Source organism: Bos grunniens, chromosome 20 (assembly GCF_055505025.1).
Source record: "Bos grunniens cultivar Pamir isolate PY7600 chromosome 20, Bosgru_T2T1.0, whole genome shotgun sequence".
Taxonomy (NCBI): Eukaryota; Metazoa; Chordata; class Mammalia; order Artiodactyla; family Bovidae; genus Bos; species Bos grunniens.
The window spans coordinates 36,073,091-36,089,437 of NC_141184.1; the positions used below are offsets into that span (position 1 = coordinate 36,073,091).

Here is a 16,347-nt window from a genome sequence, read left to right on the forward strand (position 1 = left end):
AAGACTTTTGCGTAGTCAATGAAGCAGATGTTGGCAATTTGATCTCTGCTTCCTCTACCTTTTCTAAATTCAGCTTGAATATCTGGAAGTTCTCGGTTCATGTACTGTTGAAGCCTACTTTGGAGATTGTTGAGCGTTACTTTGCTAGCATTTGAGTTGAGTACAGTTGCACGGTAGTTTGAATATTCACTCTACGCATGAGTCCATTATATAAGCACTGGGTCGAAGAGAACAGAGGCTGTCTGACATCTACTAACTGAGTCACTTCATTATTTAGTGCGTCTTCGTCAATGTATGCTATCTGGTGGTGCCACCTCCACGAGCCCATCCAAGTGCCTCTTCCCCAGACCTCTTTGTCCCACATCTTTCAATTATTCTCTTATGAGGCCCTGGCACACTAGCCAGGCTATCAGCCACATGCTCTACTCCTAAGAACCATGCCAGATAGCAACTGTTTTAGGTGGGATGCCCTGGAAATCAAGCTTTGAGACAGAGTGCAGAAGATTTATTTTGGAGTGCACTCAGGAAATATATCTTTAAGGAATTGACCAAGCAGACCTAGGAGGAGGGCAAATTGAAACAAGGAAGGAAGATCTTTTTATCCTCATATTAGTTAGTCATTGGCCATAGGCTGCCCCAGTTAGGGGGTCATAATCTTAGATGAGACATATCTTCAGCTGAGAGCAATTCCTAGTGAGAGATTTAACTGTGTGGTCAAGAGACAATATTTCTCAGTCACTCAATCATGTCTGACTCTTTGTGACCCTGTGGACTGTAGCCCACCAGGCCCTGCTGTCCATGGAATTTTCTAGGCAAGAATACCGGAGTGGGTTGCCATTTCCTACTCCATGGGAACTTCCTGACCCAGGGATTGAACCCACATCTTCAGGCTCTCCTGTGTCTTCTGCATTGGCAGGCAGATTCTTTACCACTGTGCCACTTGGGAAGCCCTCTGGTGACTTGGAGACGATTATCTTAGTCCTGAAGAAGCAATCTTGGTAGTGAATCATAGTAGCCACTAGAGTGCTAGACCATAAGTTTGTTCTAAATCAGGTTCAAGTTTTATTTATTTCTATTACCCAAAACTTAATGGCTTAAAACAATGAACATTTATTATCACACAGTTTCTGTGGATCAGGGATTTAGGGGTAGTTAATGATCTGGTCCTGGTTCAGGGTTTCTCACAGGTTGTAAAGAAGATGTGGGCTGAGGCTACAGTCACCTGAAGGCTTGACTGGGGCTGGAGAATCCACTTTCACGATGAGTCACTAATATCTCTAGCACATCGGTGGTGGGTGTTGGCAAGAAGCCTCAATTCCTGGCCACATGAAACTTTCCATAATGCTGCTATGAGAGTCCTCGTAACAGCAGCTGATCGATCTGTGGGCATGTGAACCAAGAGAGAGCAATGCAGAAGCCCTAATGTCTTTTATGACCCAGTCTCAACAGTGAGACACTGTCACTTCTCCAAATCCTTTATAATCACATTGTCCCTATTCATTGCGGAACGAGACTATACAAGGGCATGCATACCAGAAAGCAAAGACCACTGGACTGGGGTCATCTTGGAGACTTAGCTTACAACAAACAGGTTCACAGATCTAGAAGTCTTGAACCAAGGGTCCGTCTAGCAAATGCTTATGTCATTTTAATATTAACTCAGTGTCTAAGGGAGGTGGAGGTAAAGAGCTATAAATATCCAGAACTTGAAGGTGGTTGGAAACCATCATGTCCCTCCCTGCTACATTGTTTAATAAAGTACACGTAAGACTGTTTCCAGAAAGCAATCCATCACTGTAATAATCTTCTATTGCTGCAGATTATGCCAACATTTAAAATATTTTACTGCTCTAGGAATAAGTTGGAAAAATCATATCATTGTGCTCAAAGGACTTGTGCCAAAAATTGTATCCCTTCTGATTAGGATCTTCTCATATTTTCCAGGATTCTGTAGAAAAGCTTATATATCATCATCTTGTAAATCTAAACACTAAATAGTGGTTTTATGACTATTTTACACTTTTATTCAATACAAAGTAAAAGGTGATTATGCTCATAAATAACTATTAAGGCCTGCTAGCTGGCACTCCAAAGGTAAACAGCTAAACTTGGCTTGAGGGACACTACAAAGAAATAAAAATACATGGTTCCTGCTCTTAGAGACATTGGCATTGTGTGAGGGATATAGCAAAAACCCATCATGATGTCATAAGAACTAAACAGATGTAGAAACCAAACTGGAAACTTCCACAGAAATAAAATCTTAGCAAAGGTCTCTCTGGCCTCCACTGATCAACAAAAAGTTTCCTAACCCAGAAATAAGCTCAATTTGAAAAGAGAAGAGCAAGTGATGAAATGGAAGTGATGAGAGGAGGGGTCAGTAGTCCGCACTGCCCATCACCTTAGTAGCCCAAAGGAGTCAACATGAGCTATAAATGGAAGGTTGCCTCCAAGATGCCCTCTCTACCCACCAGATCACACCACATCCCCTTGACTGAGGGATGCCCTTTTGCCCAAGGCTGTAATTCGTTTCTGTGACTACTAGGAAGACCAGAACAAACACATTCCTCCCCACAGGAATGACATTTATTTCATAGGTAGAAAATCAATATCCTTTATTTTGTGGAGATGTGTACAATTGGTTTGGAAGCATTGCACTCAGTTCTGATAGGAAAAGTCTACGTGGTCTGAACTTAGTTGACATGCTGGGCTTGGAATCAAGTGGGCTGAGACCTTTCACTTACTTACTCACCCATCCAACAAATTTATTCATGCAGGGACCATGTTAGGCAAGGAGAACATAGAGTTTAAAAGAATAAATAAATAAGTAAAAGAATCTCTGTTTTAAGATCCTCAAACTGTAAAGGGAGAATAGACAAATAGATATTAATTGATATATCCTGTGATAGAAATGTGTGATGAGCTTTGGAAGAAAAATCTTAGAAATTATTAGGTAAAGATAGGGAAGAAAGACAGGAGGAGATGATTGGAAGGCATCATCAACTCAGTGGACAAGAGTTTGATAAACTCCGGGAGATAGTGAAGGACAGCGAAGCCTGGTGTGCTGCAGTCCACGGGATCACAGTCAGGCATGACTAAGCGATTGAACAACAGCAAAAGGCTAGAAAATGTGCTCTAAGCAAATGAAACAACATTCTCTAGGACACGAAAACCAGAAAGAACAGGACTTGTTCAGTTAATTTCAAGCTCCGGCTGAACTTTAGGAAACTTGTGGGGAAGGAGTAAGAGACAAACCTGACACCAGAATGATCAGGAGAGATTTGGTGAACCCAGGCTAAGAGTAAGAATTTATCCTGAAGGTAATTGAGAGCTTCTGAAGGATACTAAGTGGAATGAAGTGATTATATTTGCTTTAAAAGATCACTCTGGGAACAGCAAAGAAGAAGGATAAGAATGGATCCGAATGGATCCCCAGGGAGCCCCCACATTTACGAGGGAAAACACAGCCAAGAGGATAACCAAGAAGGAGTAGCCGAAAGATTAAGAAGAAATCCAGGCAGTGGGGTTGTGTGAACTAGAAGGAGAGTGTCTCAAGAAGTGGGGAGAGAAAAGTGTCCAATGCTGTAGAGAGGACAAGGAAGGCGAGGTTGTCCATTAGAGTAGCAACAAAGAAGCCGCTAGAGAGAGAGGAATTTTGTGAAGCAGGAACAGGTAGACTGCGGGTTAAGGGGGAAATGAGAGTGAGGAAGAGGAGACAGAGAGGACCACCTTTTTAAAAATCCTGGCTCTGAAGGGATGAAGTTCCCTCTTTGGAGGAAACATGTGAGGCAAGGATTTTATTCTTTTTGTAAAAAAAAGATCAGGGAGATTTGAGCAGATTCCCATGTGAGTAAAAGTTATAGGAAAGAGAGCAGGTAAATAAAGGGGAAATTTCCAGAATATGTGGGAAGGAACAAGAGGTAGGGCATGGTTGGAGGGCTTTGCCTGAGACCAAAGATACTTCTTTTTGGTCTAATGAGAGGGCAGGGGGAAGGATGGTGGTGATGACCTGGAGAGGGCTGCCTTTGATGCTTCTGCTTCTCTCTGTGAAGGTGAGAGGAAGGTCTCTGCTAGGAGGGTAGGGGCAGGCATTGGGAGGCTTGAAGACCTGGAGACAGGTAGAGCAGTTGGAAATAGGTGCTGTGAAGAGTAGGAGAGAGAACCTGTCCACCTAAACTCGGAAGAATTCTTGTTAAAAGTGTATGGCAAAACCAATACAATATTGTAAAGTAATTAGCCTCCAATTAAAATAAATACATTTATGTTAAAAAAAAAGTGGCGGGCTTCTTTCATCTTATATGGAAGGAAAGAGAAAGTCTGATGCTGTGAGATTCTGTGATGTCAGACAAGTCAGGTCAATTCCCAGCCTTCCTTCTTCCTTGTGTGAATTTTCTCTGAGGTTCCTGCCATGTTAGCGCTCAGTTCTATTTCTTTTCTTACTCCTTAAAAAAAAATAAAAATAAAACTAACTATACATCAACAAACTGGCAGTGTGTCATAACTGAGGGGAGATGGCACTTCCTCTCTCTGAGCCTGAAAAAACAAAGTGATTCAGCTTCTGGTGTATTAATTAGAGCCCGGTTTACTTCCATGAAAATAGAATCTATTGTGCCATCTTTATATATTTAAACCTTCTGTGACAACAATTTCTGGAACATATCCAGAGCAAAGCTCTGGCAAGGCCCTCAGTCTACTACAACGCTTATTTTCTGAATGTGTTAGACAATTGCACTCAATTTAGTATGCATTTATGAAGCACCATCTGTGTACCTGCAACTATCTCATAAAATCTAGATAAATTTTTCCTGTTTTATTTGGGGCATGAATAACAACTTTGTGTGTCTCTTTTGTGGAAAATTGTATAACCACAGCAATGGTGTAACTCTTAAAAGTTTATTTTTGACCATTCTCTCTTCCAAAATTCTTCAATGATTTAAAAACAACGCAAGAAAACACACACAAACTCCAAGCCCTCCTCCAGCTAATTACTGCTCACTCTGACACCCCAAGGACTGAGATCAAAGGAGAGGCTTGAAGATGAGATCAGTGCATGAGAATGGGGAAGAAAATAATAAACTCAAGTTCCCCAACTAATCATTCTTCTGAAACAAAACTCATGTCTCTTTGGCCTTGTTTTTGTTATGGGAAACACAGAATCCCTGGGCAAGGGAGGCCTTTCCTTTGTCTTGATCTTGGGGTCATTCCCACTGAGACCTTGGGAAACACCCCCCAATAGCTATTACTATTCAATTTGGAGAGCCAGACACCCTGACATGGTGGGAAGTTGTGGCAATTGCTTGGCTTTTGCATCCAGCTGTTACTCATTTTAATTATATTGGGGGAAGAAGCATGCAGCTTCCAGCCCAAGGGGCAGTCATGGTGCTGCCTTCAATCCAGGGCAGGGTTGAAGAATGGGCTCTTCACTTTTCTCTTTCTGACGACCTGAGTTCAACTGTTCAAGACCCACACTCTTTCAAAACATTTTACATTGGCAGCCATACTCCAAATCATGTATCTAGTCATCTGTTGAGTTTAATGTCTGTATTTCTATGAAACTTAACCCACCAAGAAGATGGCCTCAGGTATCGTTTCTTTACTCCTATTTCCCCAGTACCTAGAACAGTGCCAGGCACAGGTATGTGCTCAGTAAGTATTTGCTGAACTAATTAAATGAGAATTAAACTTGAAGATCTCATGTTGATGCTCTTTCCACAATCATATATTCCCATAGGTGGGAAGAAGGTGAGAATGGTGAGGACCTTGATTCCTGAGCATCTGAAAACCATGAGGTTCCCAGCTTTGATGATGGAAGAAAGTTTTCTGTCTCCTGAAATCCATGGCTACAAGTATGGGCACTGTTGTAACTCCTACTTCTTCCAAATGAGGCTGAAGAGATCAATGGGTGACGGTCCATTCACTTTCATGGGATGAATGATTGGTATTTTGGGTAATGCCAGCAGCCTTGAAGAATCACACGTTTTTAGGGCTACAAGATCATTGATCTAGGCCAATTTCCTGAATCATAGAGTCCTTTGAGTTACTTTTTAAAATAGTTTAATCTATGGAATCCATATATATTTCTAAAATCAAACCATTTGACTCTTACTGGGATAATCATATACGTTATTTTCAAGTGGGATATTGAGTGACCGAAAGGGGAGATTAATAATTACACTGGACCAAAGGCATAATTAGAGACTTTCTATAAGAGCCAAGGTGAATATGTGCTTCCTTAGTAAGTGGGATTTATTTATAGGACTTTTAGAAACATGAGATCCATGGAGAGAAAATCATATTAAAATGGTGTGATGAAGCCTTTAAGAAGTCTTTCTTCTGCTTTTGGGCACAGTTTTTCGCAAGTTACTCCAAGCTGGAAAGACTGATCTTCAGTCACTGCTGGAAACCTCTCCTACCTCAACAAGGTGCTCAATACTCACACTTTCTCTCCACATAAATCATGCGAGCTTGATGTGAAGACAGAAACACCAGCTATGAGCAACTGGGAACAACCTTTTTTGCCCTTGAGCCAAATAATTCCAAGGCCCTTACATCAGTTTCCTTCTTATGTTATTTTCCAGTCTCTTTATCAGATTTCCTGGTCTCCTCCATGCCTTTTCATTCAATACCCAGAGTCAAGCCCAGTGTTGCAGGAAGTTATCTGGTTGACATGATTTCTAACTGTACCATAGCTGTGGTTCTCAGCCTCTGTGATGGGTTAACATTCCTCTCTGAACATTCCTGTAAGAATTTAAAGCCCATCAGGGCTACCTGTTAGGCGTCAACCATGCTGTCATCACTCAGACAACAACAGCTTGTTCTGAAATAATATTTTAGTAACGAGCTACCACAAAGATCTCCAGCTTGTCTAAACAATAGATATGAATGACTTTGCTAATATGGCGACTTTCCTAGGGCTTTTCCTTTCCTAGGGCTTTTGCACAGAAGAAAGTAGTGACCAGGCACTCAAATGCCACAAACAATGCTGAGAACGTGGGAACTGCCTCCTGCTCCTGGGACAGTCAGTGTCCTGGAGGCTCTCCCTGCAAGAATGGGTTAAATGCATGCACTGTGTCATCCTTGATTCTTGCCTGGCCGATCCAGGCTCACAGACTCCAAGACTAATGGGGCCTAAAGGGCCCCTCCAGATGGGCACAGGTAACCCCCTTCCCTTAAGATGACAAGGCTAGACAGCAGCTTTTTCCTGTTAAGGCAAGTCTTGGAGATGATAGAACAGTGTGTCTCTAAACATCATGGTGACTTTCAGTAAAGTCTTTGCCTCTTTCATCTGATACAATTTCCCCAGAACTGTTCCTATCTCCTAGATCTTTTTCAACATAGTCACTTTAATAAGGCATGAAGAAAAATGAGTTTAACATATCTTTACGCTGAAATCTTCTACAAGGGAGGTGAATCAAGGTTTGCACATTTTTATTCAAGCTTCAACAAGCTGCAAAACATTGACTCTTACCTCCACCTCCTTTTTACCAAGTAGATGTGTTCTGGAAAAGTTTTGGGAGAGTTTAACTATCCCAAAGACCCAGGGGAGTTTGTTATTTAAATGATTCTCTGAAGAAATATTTTTGTAAAAACAAGAATTCCTCATTTCAGCCCTTTTTCTTTCTTTCTTTGATGTTTTGAAAATTATATTTTCAGATATCGTGGCTGTGCAAAGTGAAGACAGAACAAAGTCTGGAGTTTACACTAAAATATGATTGCTGTTAGGCCAGAGGATGTGGAGGTCATGGACTCTCCTTCTGTAGAGGTTTCCCTTCTTCTCTGCCTGCCACCCGCTTCCATGCTCGATTCAAATCCAAGACTGACTTTCTCAGATGGAAGATGATTGTTCCAGAACCCACACAGTAAGGATTATCTTCATTATGTGCCTTGCTCTCTTTCTTGGCTTCTTTGGGCAGATGTCTGAAAACCGGTCTTTACTTGGTCAATCACACAAACTGGAAGTACATTTTTGTCCTGTCATTGACTGATAGCTTATTCCTGACAGCAAGAATAACCCCAGATGTCGTCAGAAATTGAAATCATGAGGCCTTCCTCTGTAGAGGTTTCAAATGGGGCCGAGAAGAAACGGGCTTCATGCTTGAGGGGAGTGCCATCTTCAGAAACGAGTCTCTCACTCAGAAATATCTGGTGTTCATCTGGCAGTAAACTAGCAATCGCGAGGAACTCCAGCAAATGCTGATGGCTCTTCATTTTACATTCTTATTCTCTGACAGACCTGGTCCAGGCAGTCTCCCCAGCTTGAGTGAACCAGAGTCATGGGGGTTTCTGTATTTGCCTATAAGTTAAAGTGTATTTCCTCCCCCCACCCTTCCTTCACTTGTTTCCTTCCTTTCTTTCTTCCGTCTTTCTTCCTTCCTCTCTCTCTCTTCTTTCCTTCTTTCTTCCTTTCGTTCTTTGTACTTTTTTGGAAGAGAAAATTGTGGATGATGGACAATGAATAGGAAGGGACTACAGTCCTTTAACTTTGAGATTGCATAAAGTACTGCATTTTAGACTCTTTTGTTGAGGTCAGTTTTCATTCCAATCCCCCCAAGAAGGCAGTGCCAAAGAATGCTCAAGTTACTGCACAATTGCACTAACTCTATTAGCCTTTGCCCTGCTTTACTCTGTACTCCAAGGCCAAATTTGCCTGTTACTCCAGGTGTTTCTTGAATTCCTACTTTTGCACTCCAATCCCCTATAATGAAAAGGACATCACTTTTGGGTGTTAGTTCTAGAAGGTCTTGTAAGTCTTCATAGAACTGTTTAACTTCGGCTTCTTCAGCATTATTGGTCGGGGCATAGACTTGGATTACTGTGGTACTGAATGGTTTGTCTTGGAAACGAACAGAGATCATTCTGTCGTTTTTGAGATTGCATCCAAGTACTGCATTTTGGGCTCTTTTGTTGAGGTCAATTTTCATTCCAATCCCAAAGAAAGGCAAAGCTCAAACTACTGCACAATTGCACTCATCTCACATGCTAGTAAAGTAATGCTCAAAATTCTCCAAGCCAGGCTTCAACAGTACATGAACCATGAACTTCCAGATGTTCAAGCTGGTTTTAGAAAATGCAGAGGAGCCAGAGATCAAATTGCCAACATCCTCTGGATCATTGAAAAAGCAAGAGAGTTCCAGAAAAACATCTATTTCTGCTTTATTGACTCTGCCAAAGCCTTTGACTGTGTGGATCACAACAACTGTAGAAAATTCTGAAAGAGATGGGAATACCAGACCACCTGACCTGCCTCTTGAGAAATTTGTATGCAAGTCAGGAAGCAACAGTTAGAGCTGGACATGGAACAACAGACTGGTTCCAAATAGGGAAAGGAGTACATCAAGGCTGTATATTGTCACCCTATTTATTTAACTTATATGCAGAGTACATCATGAGAAATGCTGGACTGGATAAAGCATAAGCTGGAATCAAGATTGCCGGGACAAATATCAATAACCTCAGAAATGCAGATGACACCACCCTTATGGCAGAAAGTGAAGAGGAACTAAAGAGTCTCTTAATGAAAGTGAAAGAGGAGAGTGAAAAAGTTGGCTTAATGATCAACATTCAGAAAACTAAGATCATGGCATCTGGTCCCATCACTTCATGGTAAATAGATGGGGAAACAATTGCAGAATTTAGTTTTTTGGGCTCCAGAATCACTGCAGATGGTGACTGCAGCCATGAAATTAAAAGATGCTTGCTCCCTGGAAGAAAAGTCATGGCCAACCTAGACAGCATATTAAAAAGCAGAGACATTACTTTGTCAACCAAGGTCTGTTGTCAAGGCTATGGTTTTTCCAGTAATCATGTATGGATGTGAGAGTTGGACTATAAAGAAAACTGAGCACTGAAGAATTGATGCTTTTGAACAGTGGTGTTGGAGAAGACTTTTGAGAGTCCCTTGGACTGCAAGGAGATCAAACCAGTCCATCCTAAGGGAAATCAGTCCTGAATATTCATTGGAAGGACTGATGCTGAGGCTGAAACTCCAATACTTTGGCCACCTGATGCAAAGAGCTGGCTCATTTGAAAAGACCCTGATGCTGGGAAAGATTGAAGGCGAGAGGAGAAGGGGACAACAGAGGATGAGATGGCTGGATGGCATCACTGACTCAATGGATGTGAGTCTGAGTGAACTCCGGGAGTTGGTGATGGACAGGGAGGCCTGGTGTGTTGCAGTTCATGGGGTCGCAAAAAGTCGGACACAACTGAGCGACTGAACTGAACTGAAAGCAGACAGAAAGAAATCAGGTTCATTTTGACATCCTTGAGCCACTGGATTGAACTTTACTTGAAACCAAACCTACAACTAGATTTTTCAGTTATGATGAACCAGTACATGCCTTTCAGTTGAAGTGAGTTGGTTTCTTATATACACAACCCAAATGTTACCAATTTAGAAAATCCACATCTTTGACTAAATGAAACAATGTGGGATAACACACACACACACACACACACACAGAAAGAGCACTTGGTCTCTGCACAATGGACATCACACAATACACAATGTGTGAGACATGTGGAGAACACACAATATGTAAGACATGCTCTTAAGGTGATAGTCTAATTGTAAAATAAAATCAATGCATGTGTTAAGTATTAGAAAATAATATGCAAATGGCATTCACTGCTACCAGATGTTGTGGTTTCAGGGAGGGGGTCAGTCTATGAAAGAGAATTAGAGGCTTCGTGGACGAGTGAGACTTAGGCGCATGTTGGATGGAGTTGGATGAAGAAGAGAAAAACAAGAGGAGAAATGTGAGCCAAGAGACCCTGTGATCTAAGGCATCTTTAAAGGAGTGTGACCCTCAAAGCTATAACCTCCATCAGTTTGCTTTATATACTATTCAGCATGGTTTCTGGTGATGCAATAATAATAAGCTGAAACTGACCCTTTGCTAAAGAAAACCATTTTAAGCTTTTTCTGGGCACACTTCATCATTTTCTCATGTGCAAAAGTCTGGGTGAAATTCAGCTGTCTAGGCTCTTCTCTCTCAGCTCCCTGCATAATTTCTGCCTCTGAGTTACAGGAAATTTCTTTCTGAAAAGCCATTTGGAGACAGATTGTAATATAATGCTCTTGAACATTCCACTCTAACAATCGATAAAGGCAGCACTCCCTGCAGAAATAATCAAACACAGGATGGAATCTAATATGCACAGAGCTGATATTTTAACTCAAGAAGCTCACGGATCCTTTGCTCGAAGCTGTGGTCCAAATTTGTTTTCCTGTCTTTGTCTTATATTTTTATATATTTTTAAGGTCAAGCTTTTTGAAGTAGCTTATAGTTATTTTATTCTATTTTAGTGGTTCAAGGCTGCCACGAAGGTCAAATCTACGTAAAAATAAGCATGCTGGCAACCAGCAAAGAGCTTGTTATTCTAGGAAGAAATAACAGGGCCATCATGACCCTGGGTCCCCTGCACGCCCTCCTCACACTCTCCTCTTGACTCTTTAAGGAAGAGGCTGAATGCTCATAGCCAGTATGTGTCAAGCAAGCCAGAACTGCTTTCTTGGAGAAGATAAGCTTTTCTAGTAAAGAGCCATCCTGTCCATACTGAATCACCATGGGGTTGGGGATGGGAGATTGTGTGGGGACATCACTTTCATTCTATTCACTGGATTAGAACAAGATGAAAAGCAGTGTTTCTCGTTTCTTCTCTTCTCACCATGGTTATATTCAAGTTCCCTTTCTGAAACTGTCCTCTGAGGATATGTCCCACAATCATCAGATCAATGTTCTGAGCTTGTGCTTAAAACCATGTTTTGTATGTACATCCATGCTCAGCCATGTCTGACTCTCTAACCCCATGGACTGTAACCCGCCAGACTCCTCTGGCCGTGGGATTTCCCAGGCAAGAATACTGGAGTGGGTTGCCATTTCCTCCTCCAGTGTATCTTCCTGACCCAGGGATCGAACCTACATCTCCTGTGTCTCCTGCAATGGTAGGCGGGTTCTTTACCACTGAGCCACCTGGGAACCTTTGGAGGATGCTTAAGGTGTCTTAAACAATAAAGAGTCATAAATGACGACACCCTCTGCATAAGATTTAAAGAACTCATTCTCACTTCGATGACTGTTTTTATAGAAAATCTGAAGTAACTTATAGTAATGAAAGAAATAGGATCCTTTGACTATTCCACAGCTCAAGGCAGCATTCAGAGCTTTGTTCAAGGGGTTTTGGTGTTGCCAAATATATAAATATTTATTGCCAAATAAATATAATTTATCAAACGGATGTTACTTTTCTCATCTTTTCATCTGTGCTCACCCATGCCTGCCTCCATCGCTGCCACCTACATATTTATATAATTATAGAATTAAGAAGAGGACAATGACTTCAGATCTCTGTATGATGAACTGGGGTCAGGATTGTTCAAGAATTCAATGACAATGCAAGGATTTATTCTCTTGGATGTAGGTATATTGAAAAAGTGTTATTTGCTCCAGGCCATTGAAAGGCCAGTACGTCTTCAAAAGTATTAAATACACTAAAAACCCAAGAGTGGTCCAGAAAAGAGGACTCCCTCTAAATCCTTACCATGGTTAATCAGGAACAGAACACAGTGAATTGTTATTCAGCAGTGAAGAGGAATGGACTGTTGATACTTTGTACAACAATTGATGAATCTCAAAATAATTATGATCAATGAAAGTGACTAGATTACATTTACACAAATTTCCAGAAAATGTAAACTAATCTACAGTGATAGAAAGCAGGGCAGGAATTGCCTGAGGTAGGGAGGAAATGCAAGTAAGGGCACAAGAAAACTTTTCAAGCTGAATCATATCATCATTATCTTAATTGCAAACTAAAATATTGGCACTTGCCATCCACCCGTACAAGGATGAAATCATGAGCTGCTATAGCTACTAACTTCAGTACCCCCGGACTGGTGCTTAGGGTGGAGATCAGGACGGAGACACTGCGCTCTGAGAAAAAACTGGCAGAACAGGCCTTCAGATAGCTAGACATTTTCAGGAAAAGGTTTTATGAGCCCAATTCTTGCGTTTCTAGGAAAGCACTAAACCATTGACAGTGACAACTGCTCTTCGTGACCAGCAGCAAGCCTCTGCCACAACGTGTGCCTGAGTGCACGCACCCACCTTCACTAAAACCGTACGTGTCACCGACCTTCCCCTGCCTCTTCAGGGCAGTTTCTCGGAGCAGTCTGGAATGCTGTCTCCCACGCTATAGTCCTAATAAATAAGTAAATATGAATAAATAAAACCTATAAGTAAAACAGCTCACAACCCTTATATTCCACATTTTTGTTACAGTTGACAAATTGTGGCGATGTTTTCACAGGTGTATTCATACCTCAAACTGTATCAAACTATACACTTTACATGTGTGCACTTTATTGTTCGGTATCTCAATAAAGCTGTTTTTGAAACTCAATGATAGAATAAATAGACAATGGGGAATGGAGGAAGAGAGAAAAATGTGAGGGAATATTTTTCCTAGCACAGCCCAAACATTTATTTTGGGGTGCAGCTCCTTCTAGTTTCAACCTAATGTCTCAAAAGTGAGTTCTTATCTTGATGTGTGTGCTTAGTCACTCAGTCGTATCTGACTCTTTGTGACCTTATGGACTGTAGCCCGCCAGGCTCCTCTGTCCATGGAACTCTCCAGGCAAGAATATTGGAGTGGGTTGCTATGCCCTCCTCCAGGGGATCATCCCAACTCAGAGATGGAACCCAGGTCTCCCACATTGTAGGTGGATTCTTTACCATTTGAGCCACCAGGGAAGCCCAAGAATACCAGAGTGGGTAGCCTATCCCTTATCCAGGGGGTCTTCCCAACCCCGGAACTGAACAGGGTTCTCCTGCATTGCAGGTGGATTCTTTACCAACTGAACTACCAGGGAAGCCCCTTGTTTTGATAGTTTGCTTTATATTTCCAGAGAAGAATTACATCTAAACCACAGCAAGTGGTTTACAAGATAAACCACTTGTAACTAACCAACTTAGTTCAACATCTAAGGAAATCTCTTTTGGATATATATCTCATCACCTACACATTGTGTGTACATTAATAATATCTTTCTTCTGGATACTTAATCCTCCTTATTGGTTACCATAAGAGGTTGTTTTTTTTTTTTTTTTTTAATTTTTAATTGAAGGATAATTGCCTTACAGAATTTTGTTGTATTCTGTCAAACCTCAACATGAATCAGCCATTGGTATACATATATCCCCTCCCTTTTGAACCTCCCTCCTATCTTCCTCCCCACCCCACCCCTCTAGGTTGATACAGAGCCCCTATTTGAGTTTCCTGAGCCATACAGCAAATTCCCATTGGCTATCTATTTTACACATGGTACTGTAAGTTTCCATGTTACTTTCTCCATACATCTCACCCTCTCCTCCCCTCTCCCTATGTCTATTAGTCTATTCTCTATGTCTGTTTCTCCACTGCTGCCCTGTAAAATTCTTCAGGACCATTTTTCCAGATTCCATATGTATTTGTTAGAATACAGTATTTATCTTTCTCTTTCTGACTCACTTCACTCTGTATAAAAGGTTCTAAGTTCCTCCACCTCATTAGAACTGACTCAAATGTGTTCCTTTTATGGCTGAGTAATATTCCATCGTGTATATATACCACACCATAAGAGTTTTGATGGGAAAGGTTCTACAACTCTCAGTCCTCAAATAATACATGTAATTGTGGGAAAATAAATGAGCATCTGGATGATTTACTTGGGTCTTCAAGAAAATCTGTGGCAGGAAAGAAAAAGATAAACACAGACAGAAGACAAGTAACAAGCACATCCAACGAAAGGCCCTTGATAGGATCATTGTTCAATCAAGTCAACTGTAAATAGACTTCTTTGGGACAACTAGAAGGCTTTAGGTATGAGTGTGTGGAAAATGATATTAATGAATTCTGTGAGAGAGAAAATGGCATGCCTACACATGAAAATATCTATAATGCTTAGAGTTGTGGATAGAAGTATTAAGGGGAGATACTACTAAGGTTTGGGATTGGTTTTAAAATCCTTTTGCAGAGAAAAGTGGGGAAAGCATGGAGCAACTGAGGCAAAACTCAACTGTCAAATCTGGGTGATGGCACTGGACGATTAAGTTAACTGTTCTTTTCACTTTTGCATATATTTGGATTTTTCAAAATGAGAAATGTTTAGAGACTTGGTTAAAGGATTCATCACATTTAGAATGAAGAGAGGGGGCATGAAGCATTTGGTGTTGTTGTTCAGTCATTCAGTTGTGTCCGACTCTTTGTGACTCCATGGACTATAGCCCATCAGGCTCCCCTGTCCTTTCCTATCTCCTGGAGTTTGCTCAAATTCATGTCCATTGAGTCAGTGGTGCTATCTAACCATCTCATCCTCTGCTGCCCCCTGCTCCTCTTGCCTTCAATTTTTTAAAGATTTTGTTAAAGGACTTGTTACATTTAGAAAGAGGAGAGGGGCATGAATCATAGTGATGACCAAAGAAGAAAGGAAAGAACTGACCTGCAAATGAGCAGGTGGCTTGGGAGGAGGGAGTGGTGACTGGTGGCTGTGGAGCTTCCTCAGACCTATTTTTGGAATAGAAATAAAGCGTGCCTGAGCAACCTTAGGAAAAAATGGAGTAAGTGCCCAACCTCCCAGGTGTGTGTGAGGGTTAATGGCCTTTTCTGCAGCCCCAGTGGATGCCCTGAACTATTCAAGGGCCTCATAGTCTCCCAAGTGTCCTTATGAGCTCCTGGATCAGATGACAGAAGGCCAGCCCCCACATTCTGCTCCTGTCCCCAGTGAGGTTGATTTTCCAGGAGCCACTTAATCTCCGAAACACTACCATTTTCTCTGATGCCTTTGAAGTTGGAAATCCATCTCTCCATCTCAGAGCTATTTATCCCTTGCGGTCCTCCTCCCAATGACACCACAGACAAGGACCAGGCGACAAGAAAAAGTGAGATGACCCCAAACAAGGTCTCCTTCTACATTTACAGGGCAAACCATGACTTTTCTCAAGGCCCACAAATTATAGGGAAGGAAAGGGTGGAAAAATCCAGAGGAAAAAAAAAAAAACAACACCTAACCATACCACCCGTAAAAACATGCCAGATGGGAGGGGAAGATGTCTATAATTCTACTGGTTTTCAAATGGATTTATTTAGTTCAGTCATTTATGAAACAAACTCCAGAAATTCCAGGCATCTCTCCTAAACAAAAGAACCACTAATGTTTGCTTCTGGTCAGCATGTAAAACTTGGTGAAAACCCAAATGTTAGACATAGCTTCCCAAGGAAGCTCAGATCTTAGATATGGAGGGCCTGCCACGTACTTTCTTATCTAGCTGTCAGAGTTCAAGCCAGAGTTACCAACAGCTGGAAGAA

General features: G+C 41.5%; 1 long non-coding RNA gene across 3 annotated transcripts in view; it reads right to left on the minus strand.

Annotated features, from left to right (window-relative positions):
• The window catches only part of LOC147350248 (uncharacterized), a 274,444-nt gene that overhangs the window by 52,177 nt on the left and 205,920 nt on the right, over positions 1 to 16,347 (minus strand). For all 3 annotated transcript variants that reach the window (XR_015148677.1, XR_015148678.1, XR_015148676.1), the window contains exon 7: positions 13,110 to 13,202. This is a non-coding gene — a long non-coding RNA (uncharacterized LOC147350248). The remainder of the gene's footprint in view (positions 1 to 13,109; positions 13,203 to 16,347) is intronic.